At 57.6% G+C, this 14,732-nt stretch overlaps 1 protein-coding gene and 1 non-coding gene across 2 annotated transcripts in view; both read left to right on the forward strand.

Moving 5' to 3' along the window:
* Window positions 1-1,473: 1,473 nt before the first annotated feature.
* On the forward strand, window positions 1,474-1,546 carry TRNAR-CCU (transfer RNA arginine (anticodon CCU)). Its single transcript has one exon. It is a non-coding gene; the product is annotated as a tRNA-Arg (tRNA).
* A 3,185-nt stretch (window positions 1,547-4,731) lies between these two features.
* Window positions 4,732-14,732, forward strand: part of FIGNL2 (fidgetin like 2) — a 31,824-nt gene continuing 21,823 nt past the window's right edge. Inside the window, exon 1 of the mRNA XM_086713364.1 lies at window positions 4,732-4,975. The gene's annotated coding sequence lies outside the window, so the exon portion shown is untranslated. The remainder of the gene's footprint in view (window positions 4,976-14,732) is intronic.

Consider the following 14,732-nt stretch of genomic DNA (forward strand, 5'->3'; position numbering starts at 1 on the left):
CTTAGGGTCCTTAGGCATCGGTACCCGCTCTCGAATGAATGAACGAACATCCAACCCGGCTGAAGAAGGTCATCCACGAGCCTGTTCTTTGCCGCCCGTGTCTTTTATTTTATTTTATTTTATTTTTAAATTTAAATCCAATTACAGATAGTGTAATACGTAGCCTGTGTCTTTGGATACTTGTATTGTCTGCCTTTATTTCCCTTTGGTTCTTTAATATTAGCAACGCCTTTTGGAAAATGGCTGACAGCAAGGGTTGTCGTGGGAACAACTCTCGGTCTGGATCTGAACCAAAACTTTAAAAAAGGCAGAAACGCTCCCACTCCTTGTGACACACACAAGAGAAACTGGAGGCAGCCACCCTGGAGGCTGACTGACGGTGGCAGAGGAGGGGCCCTTGGTCAGCTTTCCTCCCTGCCTCGGGGAAAGGTTTGTATTGAGGACCAGTGCTTGGAAAGGATGGGGATTCCACACACTGAGCCACACTGAGCACACACCCTCCTGGACCCTGGACCCTGGACCCCAGAACCATAGAGATGGAGAGTTCAAGGGATGGGCCAATCAAGGAAGGCATCCTGGAGGAGAGAACCAGGAGGTTTAGGAAGGGGAGGAGGCCAGGACAGAGGGGAGAAGAGCAGGGGACATGCCTGGGCAGTTAGTTGGGCGCTGGGTGATTTAAGTACAACCAGATGTGCTGGGAGTCTCCTGTCAGGCCCAGCCCCAGTGAGGGCAGGCAGAGTGGGGGTGGGGAGACCTCTGAGCCACTTGGATTTCCACTTCCCCATTCTGCCCTGGGTTTGTAAGCTTTAGGGAAAGGAGAAACCCAGTGGGAGTCCAGAGGAGATGGCACGTGAAAGATTGAGCCAGTCAGGCCTGGATTAGTCTTCTGCCTTTGAAGAAGGAGGGAAGGGCTCCTCTAGGAAGCAGGGTATTGGCTCAACTCCTGGCACCTAGGAAAAAGGATTGGGAGAGCTTTGGGGTAGGGGCTACCAGCTCTCCTGGGGGTGGGGAATAGCTAGGGAAGGCTTTACAGAAGAAGGAATATCTGAGTTGGGTTTTGAAGGATGAATAGGATCTCCCCAGGCATAATAGGGGAAAAGATAACTCCAGTGAGAGAGACTCGGGTATTAAATTGGTGTGGATTCTTAGTGAAAGGTTCTGCAAGGCTGTATTATAAAGGTAAATGGGGAGATGATGGTTCAGCTTGGGGTGCTGGCTCAAGGTCTGTGCTGCGGGGGGGGGGGGGGGTGCTTCTGTTCACAGAACAAATGGTAGAGCCAGATATGTGATGAGGGTTTAGAAGTGGCCACCAGGATCCCCAAGAGTTGGGCCCCTAAGGGAAAGGAGGGGACCGATGACCAGCCCCAGCTCCTCCTCCTAAGTCTTGTGTGGTCGGGCACAGAGCTGTGTCTGCCCAGAAGGACAGTTTTTCTGGTTCTTATGAAGGCTCTTTAAGAGCCCCTGGCCAGGAGTGCCTGGCTAGCTGAGTCGGTAAAGCGTGTGACTCCTGATCTCAGGGTTGTGAGTTCAAGTCCCACCTTGGGTGTAGAGATTACTGAAAAGAAAAAAAAAAAAAAGCACCCCTGGCTGTGGCTGTGGTGGGGATTGGCCCCGGACTCACTGGGAAGGTAAATCTGGTATGAGCGCACAAACAGAGAGTAAGGGGCTGGAGCAGCATTGAGGAGGCACTGAGAGATGAATCTTAAAAGCCAAGGGGGTAGAAAGAGAAGATCTGGGGCCCCACAAAGGCGGGGGGGGGGGGGGAGCAGCCCCAGCCCTGGCTAGCCGGCAGCACTAAATGAGCTGGGTGTGGTGTTTCTGGGCGCACCCCAATCCCCCAGCCCCAGGACCAGCCCCAGGACGCACTTCCTTCCTTTCCAGCTTCTTAATGATTCCTGAGTGGCCCATGCAGAGGACCACAAAGAGAGCTCTCTCCGCCCTTTCCTCTTCCTCTCTTCCATTTCTTTCTCCCTTCCTCCCCCCCACCCCCATCCTTCCCCGGGGCCCTTTTCTTTCCTTCCTCCCCACCCCACCTGCTCCTCCCTCCCTCCCTCTTGGCTTTCCACATCTTCCCTCTAACTCTCCTCTCTCTCTTTGAAACTCTCAACGCTGGTTCTCCCGGGTCAGCTGGGTTAGTTTCCTTCATGTTTTCAGAAAGGCCTTGTTACAAGTCTGGACCCCGATGATCACACACTCGCACACGCCCTATGCATATACACATGCTCCGTATACACACACCCAAACATAGCACCTGCCTTCCCTGGGAGTGGGGTTGGGGGGGTGGGATTCTCCACTTTGAATGTGATACGAGCAAAAGGACTAGGAAAGAATGGAGGGCCCTCTGCAGAAGACAAGCATTACTGCCATCATCACCACTATTATTATCCAATCCACTGCTGCGCACTTGACCTACCCCTGAGCTGATCACAAGACCAGTCTGACTCCTGTCCGCAGCAGGGGGCTCTCAAGGGCACAGATCCCTTGACTAGGGACAGTCAGGAGAGGGGTGAGCAGGGAGTCCTCAGAGATTAGACCCCCAGCACCCTGCCCAGGAGAGCAGAGGCAGAGACATGATGAAGGGCCATTTGCTAGGATTGAGTATTTGTCAGCCCAGGAGGCTGGATGATGTATTAACAGGACTTTAATGAGCTTGGGAGGGGGAGCCACACTTCATTGCCTGAGCACTGGTGCAGGATGGGGGGCAGAGGGGTGAAGAGGACAGCTGCACCCCCAACTGCTAACTAACCCCCTTAATGTGACCCATGCTAGTTTGCTCATCGGAAATAACTCAGCACCTCCAAGATGCGGAACACTCCCTCCTGGAGGCCAGTGAAGGCCTTCTCAGCATGCTATCTTACTGGGAAGGACTTCCCTAGGTCTAACCCTGTCCTTCCTATTAGCACTGGAGGGTTCTGGGGGAAGAGGGAGAACTGAACACTTGCTCCAGGGGAGTGCATTATCAATTCTTTCCTCTGGCCTTACTCCTGTCATCCGCCCCCACCCTGAAGCCTGGTGGAGAATGGCCCCCAGTGACACCCAGCCACAGTGCCCTGGCAATGCCAGGCTTGGCCTCCCGGCACTAGTCCTGCTGGTTGAGATCGCTCAGCTCCTGTGGACATTGGCTTCTCTCTTAACTCTTGCCTCTGACCCTTGGGGAACAGGACAGGTGGGGTGGAAATTCTACAGTGGATTCTAGATCCAGGTTTGCTGTGTGACCCCAAGAATGTCACTTCTCCAGGCTTCAGATGCTCCATCAGTAAAGAAACACCCAACGAGTTTCTTCCACCTCTGTTACCCTGGGATTGTCCCTTCAGCAGGGAGTTGAGCCCCCCCTAGGGTGGTGGCTGTGGCTCCCTTTATCCTGCTGGTCTGATTCTGAAGCCAGGGCTGCCCTAGCATAGTGAGCCTTGACACATCTGTCCTTCCTGCCAGGCTGTGGTCCTGGGGGTGTGAAGTGGAGAGGAGGAGAGGATTCTGGGGATGGAGAAGTTCCTCATCTTGGTGAGTTCCAGAACCTGCTTGGGTGCTAGTCTTGCCTCCACATGCGGGACACTGGGTACTCAGTATCTCCCCCAGGAAACGTATCCTGACCCTCCAATCTAAGCCCAACTCCATCTCAGACAACCTCCTTGGGCGCTTTCGCTGCAGCCTCCCTTTTCCACCTGGACCAGCGCTAAAGCCCTGAGCCTGGGCCGGTAGAATCCTGGCTACCCTTGGACCAGGAGCTCCACGGGGACAGGGATGCGCCTTGGAGACTCTTCTCAGGTGTCTCCAGCGTCTAGCTCAAAGCTTGGCGCAGAGTCGGCGCACCCAGCCCTGAACGCCTTAGGCTACCTCTCAGCGGACCACAGGTCTGGAATCCATCCTCCCTCTTCTCCTTCCACCATTCAGCCTGCTTGGCCCAGCGTGAACGCCGCCTCCTTGGGGAAGCCCTCCAGAGAGCCCAGCCTTTTAGAACTCACACCCTCCCCTCCGCTGTCTAGGTCTAGGGCTTAACCACGGCCGCCACTCGGAGAGGCGGACTTGCGCGGCTGTGTGTGTCCCACCCTCTGCATCCTGGGCTGGGGCGGTCTCCTAAGCAGTAGGAGCTCAGTTCACCTGGGGGCGGGAGGATGAGAGCATGAGTCAACAAGGCTTTGGCCAAGGGGCTTAAGGCTGTACTGGGCGAGGGGGTCTAGGGAGGCAAGCTGACGGGGCGGGCCGGGCTGGCTGCCTTCCCCTTTAGCTGCCTTCCCCTTTGCCCTTCGACCCAGGAAGCCTCTCACACCCGGCGGACACGCTCGGTGGCCCCCACTCAATCCCGGCCTCCCCCCTCGGGGGACCGCTCCGCCACCCTCACCGGCCTGCCCGGCCTCCACCCCCACCCCAACTTCCCGCTCGACGGCCCGGGAGAGGCCGGGGCGCGCCGGAGAGTGGCGCAAGGACACTATCCACACCAAGGGTCATTTGCTCTTTTCTCCCCCTCTGTGGCTAATTTATTTTAGAGCTAGGGGAGGGAGGGGGCGGGGCCAAGCCGGGAGGGTTGAGAGGAGGGGCCGGGCGAGCCCAGGGGAGGTGGGGGCGGGGCGGGGGCGAGGTGGGGGAGGGCGGGGAAGGAGCCCGGGGTGGAGAGGGCCAGAGAAGGGGCGGGAGTTGGGGGGAAGGGAGGGGCATTAGGGGAGGGAGGAGCAGGGAAAGGGGAGGGGAGCAAAGGCCTGCGAGGGAGGGCGCTGGGGGCGGGCGAGGGTAGGCGGGGGTGGGGGTGGGGGTCCTGCCTGCGGGGGGAGCCGGGGCGGCCCCTTGTCCGGCCACCCCCACTGCCCAGTCCCGCTCCCGGCCGCGGCGGCCGCAGCAGCCGCAGCAGTAGCGGCTCCAGGATGGTGAGCGCCGCTGCCCCCCAGCCCCGGCCTGTCGCCCCCGGCCCGCGCCCCGGCCCCGGGGCCGGACGCCCCCCCAGGCCGCGCACACTCACCTAGGACCCGGCCGGGATGCCGAGGTACGGGGCCGCGGGCCCGGGCGGGGGCAGACACGGGAGCGCGCGGGCGGGCCGGGGTCAGGGGGTGGTGACCGTTCGGTCGGGGTGTCCGGAGCTTTGTCCGCGGGCGCGGGGCAGTGTGAGGGCCAGAGAGGGCGGGGGCTGCGGGGCGCGGGGTTCAACTAGGCGAGGGTCGAAGGGCAAGGCCAGCCAGAGACCCGGGCGGGTGCGTGGGAGCCGAGGGTCACTTCCCGGGGGGAGGGGGAGGGCCGACAAGGGGGCTCTCGTCTCCGCCGCCGACGGGCACCCTCTTCGCCGCCCCCTTTGGTGCGCAGGCTGCAGCAATAGCGAGCGTCCGGCTCTGGGGGGAGCCTGCGGGATTGGGGGGTGGGGAGCCAGGATCTGCGGGTTCGGGTCCCCGAAGGATCCTGTGTCCGGAGCCCGAGGGCCGGCCCGCAGGCCCCTCCCACTCCGTCAGGTCTTTGTCCAGCGGCCCCTGTGTGTGTGGGAGGGGGTGGGGGCTGGGTTCCTGGCCCGGAGATTCCCCAGCATCGTGACGGGGCAGTGACAGGAGACCGAGGCCACTTAGGGCCCTGCGCCCCTAACGCCCACCCCCTTCCTTTCTTTTCTTCTGGCCGGGGAGAGCATAGCCCCATCTCAGAGTCAGGGCGTTGCAAAAAGCTGCACTTACCTTCACCCGTGGGCTACTGGCTACAAGGGGGACCCTCTGAGCTCTCGGCTCTCTAGAGAGCGCCCCTTAAACTTGCCCACTCCAGGAGCCCTCTCGGTCTGCACAGAGCTTCCCTTGCTGGGAACCCACTCTGTCGAGGGACCTCCGCAGAAAGATGGGCACACAGTAGGTGCTTAGCAAATGTGGCCCCCCCCCCCCCTTCCCCAGCGCCCGCGGTCCCGGAGCGGCTCCAAGGGCGGAGGAGGCCTGGGAAGGGTCTGCGCGGGGAGCGAGCGAGCGGCCTGGAGCCTGCGCCCAGCGGCGGCCTGGAGCGCAGGGGTGGGTGGACGGGTGGGTGGGCTGTTAAAGGGACGGTCACTAAATCAGGATTAGGCCGTGGGGCTGTCAGGCTGCCTGGCCCTGTCTCCATGGATACCTAATTTGGAGGAGAATAGAGGACGGAAGAATGTTTGTGTTGTGGTCCGCACGGGCTGCCGCGGCTGAGCGGGCTCTTGCCCTGGGCCAGGCAGCGGGGAGCCGGGCTCTGGTTCCCAGCCCACTCTGGACTTCTGTAGGGGGGCGCTTCTCGGTTCTCGGGGCCCAGAGCCTTCCCTGTGGAGTCTTTAGAGTGGGGGGGATGGTGTCGGGGTCCAAAGCCCCCTGACCTGCACAGGGAGCCCCAGAACCTCCGGAATCCAGCCTGAATGCCCTGTGCACCCCCCTGGATACCGCCGCGCTGAGGTTCTCCTCCCCAGACCTCCTGTCCGGGAGCAACCGTCATTCTCCGCTGAGCTTTGGCCCCGGAGGACCCACGCACTGGGCGGCTGGGTGCTGCGGCGCTGCCGGGACCCGGCCGCGGAGCGCGGACCCCGCGGCCGCTGGGCAGCGGGCAGGGGGCGGGGCGCGACTTCCTGGGGTGGGCGAGAAAGGGGCGGGGCTTGCCGGCTGGCTGCGCTGGACGCGGTGACAGGCCTCGTAAATCCCCCTTTCCCATATTTAACACCATTTCATTTATTTCCACTTCAATCTATTGGTGTCCGCAGCAGCAACCCCAGTGAGGAGCGCCCCTCGCCCTGGCTGTAATACCTTCTGGGGGAAAGTGCTCTTGGGCCAAAGGGAATTTAGCTCTGTAGGGCAGTGGAGTTGCCCCTGGTGAGTCCCAGATAACCTAATTCCTCCGAGGGGGGCGGGGGGAGGGGACCTCCATCTTCCCAGGAGAAGTGGGGGCTGAGAGGCACAGGATGGAGTTAGGCCTCTGAGGCCCTTTGGGATTTTCTGGCTGTGGTCTAAGAGTAGGTTGGGCTGAGGATCCCATGGGTGGATAATTCCAGCACACAGCGTGGAGCGGGGTAGGGGAGAGGGACCGGACCAGTGTGTGTTGTTCCAAGGGCCCTTTCCTGCCTTCCTCCTGGTCATCCATGGCCACAGCTTTTTATGGAGCAAGGGTCCCTTCCCCTCCCCTGCCTGGGCTGCAGCTTTATTGCTGAGATCTCAGACTCTCCACGCAATTTCACGCTTCTCTGCCTTTGCTCTTGCTGTTCCCTCAGCCAAATGCCTTCCCCATTGTCCCTGTCTCTCCACAACCTCCTCATTCTTCAAGGCCCAGCTCAGATGCCATACTTCCTCCCTGTAGCCTCCCCAGAGCCCCTAGCTCTTGTCACTTGCTCCTCCTGCCATGTTCTCCAAGCCCTGCACCTGTGCCTCCCTTCAGCTTTTGTGGCTGAGTCCACACTAGGCTTTGCCTCCTGGAGGATAGGGATGGAGCCCACACTTCCCTGCACCCTGCCCACGCCGGGCCTGGCACAGAGCCTGGCACCTTATGGTTGCTCTGTGAATATCTGTCGGCTGAATACAACGGATTTTGTGAGGGCAGCCTGCAAAGCATGGAATCTGACCACTCTGGCAAATAGCTTTGCACTCCTGGGTGGGTGGAGACCCCTGGGTGGGTCTCCTCCTCCTCCTCCTCCTCCTCCTCCTCCTCCTCCTCCTCCTCTCCTCCTCCTCATTGCTGACCCTCCCCCACCCCCCAAGTTGGGGAGGACTTTGCCCCTTCCTTTCCCCACAGACCAGCATTCTTTCCCTGCCATTATCATCCTGTTAAACAGAGAGGCCAGTCAGGATCCATATGGATCACATTAACAATTGCTTATTATCTGGGCCACGACTGCCCCCACTCTCCACCCCCAGCTCCTGCTGCTGCAGTTGTTGGGCCCTTAGGAGCCCAGCCTCCCTGCCTCCCCCTCCCCCCACCATCGGTCAGCCAGGGAGGGCAGGGGACAGGCTGGTCTCCCTCACCCTCCCCATGCCTTCTAGCAGAACTTCGCTTCTTCTTGACTTGGCTGGCAGTTAATGACTCCTTTCCCTGATTTAATGAAAACCAGGCTCCCCGTAGAAAGTGTGGCTCAGTAAATTTCCAGGACTGCAGCAGGGAGAGGTGGACCTAAGTTCCGGGTGCACCTGTGGTCCGCAGCACTGACAGCCCCCGCCTTCCAGTGGACAGAAGCTGTGGGTTGGGGCCAGCCACACTGGGCCGGCCATGGGGCTCTTGGCTGGCCCTCCTCCCTTCTGGGAGCTGGTAGGCTAGTGAGGGGGATCAAAACAGGAGAGACCTTGCATAGCCTTGGGTCCCAAGCCTTCTGCTGCAAAGAAGCAGGAAACCTGAGAGTTTCCCAGAGCTGCAGCGGAGACAGCCTTGAAGGATGGGGAGTGGGTTTCTGCTGAAATGCATATAGCCGAAGAGCACTAGGGATGGAAGGGGGTCTTCAAGATCGCCCAACAATTCTTCTGATTTACGGGCCCCTCAGAGGGATTGATGAAAGCTGTTCCCCCAAAATGCACTTTCAGTTGACCCTAGCCTTTGCATTCTGCCTCCAAGGGTTCTTGGGCCCTCTGAAGCCCACGGGGACCCTGCATGAAGACCTCCCTCTAGTCCGGTCCCCCTCTGATATGCAGAGGGCCAAGGTAGGCTGGTAGCCCAGGACTCCTGACCTCCACACTCAGCGCTGTCTTCATGGCCTTATTCCTGGGCCAAGGGACCAGGGTGGCGATTGAGGTGCTGGGCCAGCCTTCAACTGGGAAGGGTTCACGCTGCCTGTGTTGGGGTAAGGGCTGGTCATGTCGTCTCTGAGTGTGTTGCCTGGAGAGAGGACGTTCAGGGGTTTTTTGTTTTGTTCTGTTCTGTTTTGGAGTCTACTCGTCCCCAGGAACATGGTCGATTGGCAAGAAAGTCTAACTCTTTTCTGAGCATTTTCACAAGTGTCTCGAGTCGTAATGAACACTTAAGTAGCACGTATTGAACACTCCATATCTCACCTGCGAAATGGTGCTCTCCTGAGTGTAATCATGAGGATTAAATGGGGCAACAGGCGGGAGCCGGGAGCCCCGAGTTCCAGTCTTGAATGACTGTGTGCTGTGAGGGCTGCTCAGGAATGCAGGTGACAGGGCTCAGGGCTGTCATTGCTGTCGATTACCCAGCCAAAGAGAGGGGACTGCATGGGAGCCACCAGGGTGCCTTGGCTTTCTTTTCCTTTTGAGCTGAGGTGTTGGCAGGGTCGGCCTTTGTAATTCATCTTGGGGACTGGAGGTGGGGTGGGGTGTTCTCAGGGAATGGGAGAACACGGCTCTGGTCACAGGCCAGTCTCCCACAGGGCTGTGACACTGACCCCATTTTATTTTATTCTTTTTTAATTAAAAATTTTTTTTGAAGTAAGCTCTATGCCCATCGTGGGGCTGGAACTCACGAACTCGAGCTCACAGTCGCATGCTCTACTGACTGAGCCAGCCAGGCACCCCAACCTGGCCCCGTTTAAAATGACTAATCATGGGGGCGCCTGGGTGGCTCAGTCGGTTAAGCGTCTGACTTCGGCTCAGGTCATGATCTCGTGGTTCATGAGTTCAAGCCCCGCATCGGGCTCTGTGCTGACAGCTCAGAGCCTGGAGCCTGTTTCAGATTCTGTGCCTCCCTCTCTCTCTGCCCCTCCCCTGCTTCTACTCTGCCTCCTTATCTGTCTCTCAAAAATAAATAAACATTAACAAACAAACAAACAAAAAGACCAGTCATGGTCCCCACCCTAGGGGCCAAGCCCTGGGCTGCAATGACCCCGACACTAATTACAGATAATTGCCCTAGATGAGTCACTCTGTTTGGGTCTCAAATTCTCATCTGTAAAATGGGGATAAGGACACTAGTGAGTTCATAGGTGACAGAGGCCCTGATTTTAAATAGTGTGCCCTTTTGTCTCTGAAGTACATGCCTGCCTTTGGTGAGCTGCTCAGTAACTCAGAACCCAGGGACTCTGGAGAACCACCTCCCGTGTAGGTGCAAGGAGAAAGAGAGGGCGTGTGTGTGAAAGTTCTGGGCCATCTTTGAAAGCTCCCTCCAAAGTCGAGTCAGAGCGGGGGCGGGGGGGGGGTGGGTGTTCAGGAGGTGGGCGAGAGGAGAGGCAGCTTGGCTACCTCAGGAATCTGGGAGGTGAAAGCACACCTTCCTTTATCTCCCCCCCACGTCCCAGGCAGGCTCAGGCCACCTGGTCCCTAGCCCCATGCTGGGATTAATCAGGGATGGGTCGGGAGATGTGAGGACAAGGAGGCATTTTACCCTTAGTAACGCGGTGTTGAGCACCTGCCGTGTCCTGCGGTTCTGGGGATACCTCAGCCAGCCTCCAGAGGGGGCCCAGCCAGGGTTGGGATTCCCCTGAGACTTGCCGCACACTCACTGGGCACCTAAGCACCAGGCCCTGAGCAGGGCAGATCTCCCATAACCGCCTTCGGCCTCCCACGTGGCCAGGGAGGACCAGAGGACATTCCCCAGCCCTGGCATTGTTTGCTCTGCCCCAAGCACCTAGCAGGAAGCGTGGCCAGGCTCGTGGCCCTCTTGGCAAGGCCGTGTGCCAGACCCCGGAGATGTTTGTCCGGGTAGCTCTTCACCAACATCCATGATTGTCTGATGCAGTCCCACTTTCTAACGTTTATTTATTTTTGAGACAGAGAGAGACAGAGCATGAACGGGGGAGGGTCAGAGAGAGGGAGACACAGAATCTGAAACAGGCTCCAGGCTCTGAGCGGTCAGCACAGAGCCCGATGCGGGGCTTGAACTCACGGACCGTGAGATCATGACCTGAGCCGAAGTCGGCCGCTTAACCGACTGAGCCACCCAGGTGCCCCCAGTCCCACTTTCAAGGAGCTTACCGGACAGTTGGGCACCAGAGAAGAGGCAAAGAGACAGGCTGGGCTTTCAGGGACTGCGTTCTTGGTGCTTCCCTGTGCGGATGGGGGTCAGTGACTGCAGAGTGGTGCTGCTTAGGGCTGTGGAGGGAGCACCAGAGGGGCTGGAGAGGAGGGACTCGGGGAAGGGACCAGCTACCTGACCGCAGGGCTCTGCATCACTGGTGGCATCCGAAGGAGACTGAGTTTCCCCGGGGGAGGCTGTTCATAGGTGACAGAAGGCCCAACTCAGTGAGAATTAGGAGGAAGCTGGGAATGTCCCCCTGCAGCTGACTGGCCTATTTGGCCCGCGGACGCTCAAGAGGCTGGGGCTATCTGTCCTTTCTAGGCTAGTGAGGAAAGAAAGCTGGTGGGATTCAGGTTATACTGAAGAAAGACTCCCCGCCCCGCCCCTTGCATCGTGCGCTCCACAGCTACCCGGTCTACCAGTCGGTTTCTTTGGGGGCAGAGGGGCTCCCTGGAAACACTAGCCATGGGGGCACTCACCCCTTCCACCCAGCTCTGTAGACGGCATCCATCAGTGGCCTGACCTGTACTCTTCTTTTTCCAGACTGACTGTGTCCTATGTGGGGTGGCCATTCTTAGGTCATATCTTCCATCCTGGAGGATGAAGGATATTCGGGGCCAGAGAACGTAGGCTCACCCAGTCTTTAAAGCTTAAGCTTTTTGGAGGTCACATGCCGTCCAAACGGACTCATCTTAAACCTGGCTGAGGGGAAGGGTGGTGGGGCCGGAGAGAGGGGTTCTATCCAGTCTTTTGGGCTGAGACTTGTGGTCTACGACCCCTGAGGAGTTCACGGGTAAAACCGTATTCTAATGTTATTAGTTCCTTTTGTAGCCTCGTGTATTTTTAATTTTTGTTAAAGTTTTTATTGCTTATCTTTATTTTAAAAATTTTATTTTTTCAGGGTGGAGTTTTAGGGACGTGAGCCCCTTGTTGAAAACGATGGACGCGCCTCGATGGGGTGGGGACGGCAGCTGGAGGGTGGGGGTGGGGTGGCGGGGAGTTCAGTCCCGTGGCTTGTTGGCTTTGGCCTATTAGATGTGCAAGTGGGGAGGCCCCAGAAAACCTGCACAGAGGAAGGAGGAGCCCTTCAGCCTGCCCGGAGTGCCCCTCTCAGGACAGAGAGCCTCTCATGCTGAATGCCTCTATGGATGGGGAGCTCGTTCAGACAGCTAACACGAAGCCAAACCTCTTTCTTGAAGGGTTCGCCTCGTTCGAGGAGGGTGGGGAGTGGAGTGGTTGTGCACAGGCACACGGCCAGCCGCCCGACAGTCACAGTCGTTCAGGGATTTGGAGACACGGGTCCTCAGAATCTTTCTTTCCCGAGCAAACACTCCCCACCTCCCGCCGTGGCTGTCCTGCTCCTCTCTGATCACTCCCCTGAGGGCTGGGGGCTCAGACCTGCAAGGGTGCAGGGTCCCACGGGAACCGCTTTGGAATGTGCTGAGCTCTGGGGTCTGTGGCTGCGGATGGGGGCACCAAGGGAAGAGGGCTACAGGGGGGCAGGGGAGGTCGATGAGGATGGTGGGAACCAACTGATACCTCCGTTTTCTTAGCTGTGAAATGGGAACATTAACAACTGCTTCTGGCAGGAGAGGCAGAGAAGCCTTTGGGCTGAAAAGCCCCCGTGGGTGTCACCACGCCCTAGCTTGGTGACTGAGCCGAGCAGACTGTGCCTCAGTTTCCTCCTCTATAACACGGGACTAACAGCTGTACCTGCTTCCCAGCGTCGTTCTGTGGATTCAGTGAACTACTCTGCAGAGGTCCCTTAGAACTGTGCTTGGAGAGTGTGCTAGGATCCCGTACAGGAGCAGACAGACAGAAGGAGCTGTCGCGGTGGGTCAGTCTTTGCCTAGCACCCTCTCCCCGGTTTCTCTTTCCACCTCTGTTCCTGTGGCCTTGCGGGTATGGGGGGCCACCCCCCTGAGGATGTAGCCCTGCCCACTCACGCCCAGGTAGACCGGCCAGGCCGCATAGCTGGAGTTACTCAGCTCAGCACCCCCAGGGCTGGGAAGGGCCTACGAGGGGGGCAGGGGTGGCTACTGGGGAAGCCTGGGTGGGCGGCCTGGGCCTGCTTCCTCTGCTCAGCCTGGTTCTGTGTCTCCCACCCACCCCCGTGCATGGCGGGTGTGTGGGGGGGGGCGGCATATTTGGGGCCCTAGGAACATAGGATCACACCCCCTTTTTGGAGGTCACATGCCACCCAAATTGACTCAAGTCAACTTTGGATCTTAAACCTGGCCGAGGGGAGGGGTGGTGGGTGGAGAGGGGGTTCTATCCGGTCTTTTGGGCTGAGACTTGTGGTTTTCGACCCCTGGGGAGTTCATGGGTGAAACTGTATTCTAATGTTATTAATTCCTTTTGTAGCCTCATGTCTTTTTAATTTTTATTGTGATTGTTACATTTTTTTATTTTTTATTTTTGTTTCTTAGTGTTTATTTTGTGTGTGTGTGAGAGACAGAGTGCATGCAAACACAGATGTGGGGGAAGGGCAGAGAAAGAGGGAGAGAGACTCCAAGTGGGCTCCTGGGCTATAGGGGGACAGGGGAGGGGGGCAGCTAAGATCTGCACTTGGTGTCAGTGCAGACCCCAGAGCCCAATGCAGCCCATGAACGGTGAGATCATGATCTGAGCCAAAATCAAGTCAGACACTCAACTGACTGAGCCACCCAGGTGCCCCTAAATTTTTTATTTTATTTTTTAAATGTTTCTTTTTTAATTTTATTTTATTATTATTATTTTTTTAATTTTAAATGTTTATTTTTTTGAGAGAGACAGAGTGCGAGCAGGGGAGGGGCAGAGAGAGTGAGACACAGAATCTGAAATCAGGATCCAGGCTGTGAGCTGTGAGGCACAGAGCCCAACGTGAGGCTTGAACTCACGTACCGTGAGATCATGACCTGAGCTGAAGTCAGACGCTTAACCAACTGAGCCATCCAGGAGCCCCTACAATGTTTATTTTTGGGAAAGAGAAAGACAGAGTGCGAGTGGGGGAGGGGCAGAGAGAGAGGGAGACACAGAATGGGAAGCAGGCTCCAGGCTCTGAGCTGTCAGCAAAGAACCTGATGTGGGGCTCGAACTCACCAACTGGGAGATCATGACCTGAGCCGAAGTTGGATGCTTAACTAACTGAGCCACCCAGGCACGCTGAAAAAGTGGTTTTGAACAGACCACAGGTTTACCAGACGGCAAAAGGGGTGGATGACTGGGGTGCCTTGCTGGCACCATTGGTAGAGCGTGCCGCTCTTTTTTTTTTTTTTTTTTAATGTTTATTTATTTATTTTGAGAGAGAGAGAGAGAGACAGAGGCCGTGAGCAGAGGAGGAACAGAGAGAGAGACACAGAATCTGAAGGAGACTCCAGGCTCTGAGCTGTCAGTACAGAGCCCGATGCAGGGTTCGAACTTGCAAATTGCAAGATCGTGACTTGAGCCAAAGTTGGACACTTAACCCCGATTGAGCCAGCCAGGCACCCCGGAGCATGTGACTCCTGATCTTGGGGTCGTGAGTTCAAGCCCTACACTGGGCATAAAGCTTACTTAAAAACTTTTTTTTTAGGGTCGTCTGGGTGGTTCAGTCAGTTGGGCGACCGACTTCACTCAGGTCGTGATCTCACAGCTCCTGAGTTCGAGCCCCGCATCGGGCTCTGTGCTGACAGCTCAGAGCCTGGAGCCTGCTTCGGATTCTGTGCTTCCCTCCCTCTCTCTCTGCCCCTCCCCCACTCACGTTCTATCTCTCTCCTTCAAGAGTAAACGTTAAAAAAAATTAAAAACAAATTTTTTTAAAGGGGCCTATGACTGAACACTGATCAGGAGCCCTGACTTCACCCTCCAACCCACACCCACCCAGGGCCCAGTCCCCAGGGAGGAGGGCCCCCAGATAC

The sequence above is a fragment of the Puma concolor genome, chromosome B4 (genome assembly GCF_028749965.1).
Source record: "Puma concolor isolate L17-30 chromosome B4, mPumCon1.1.hap2, whole genome shotgun sequence".
Lineage (NCBI taxonomy): Eukaryota > Metazoa > Chordata > Mammalia > Carnivora > Felidae > Puma > Puma concolor.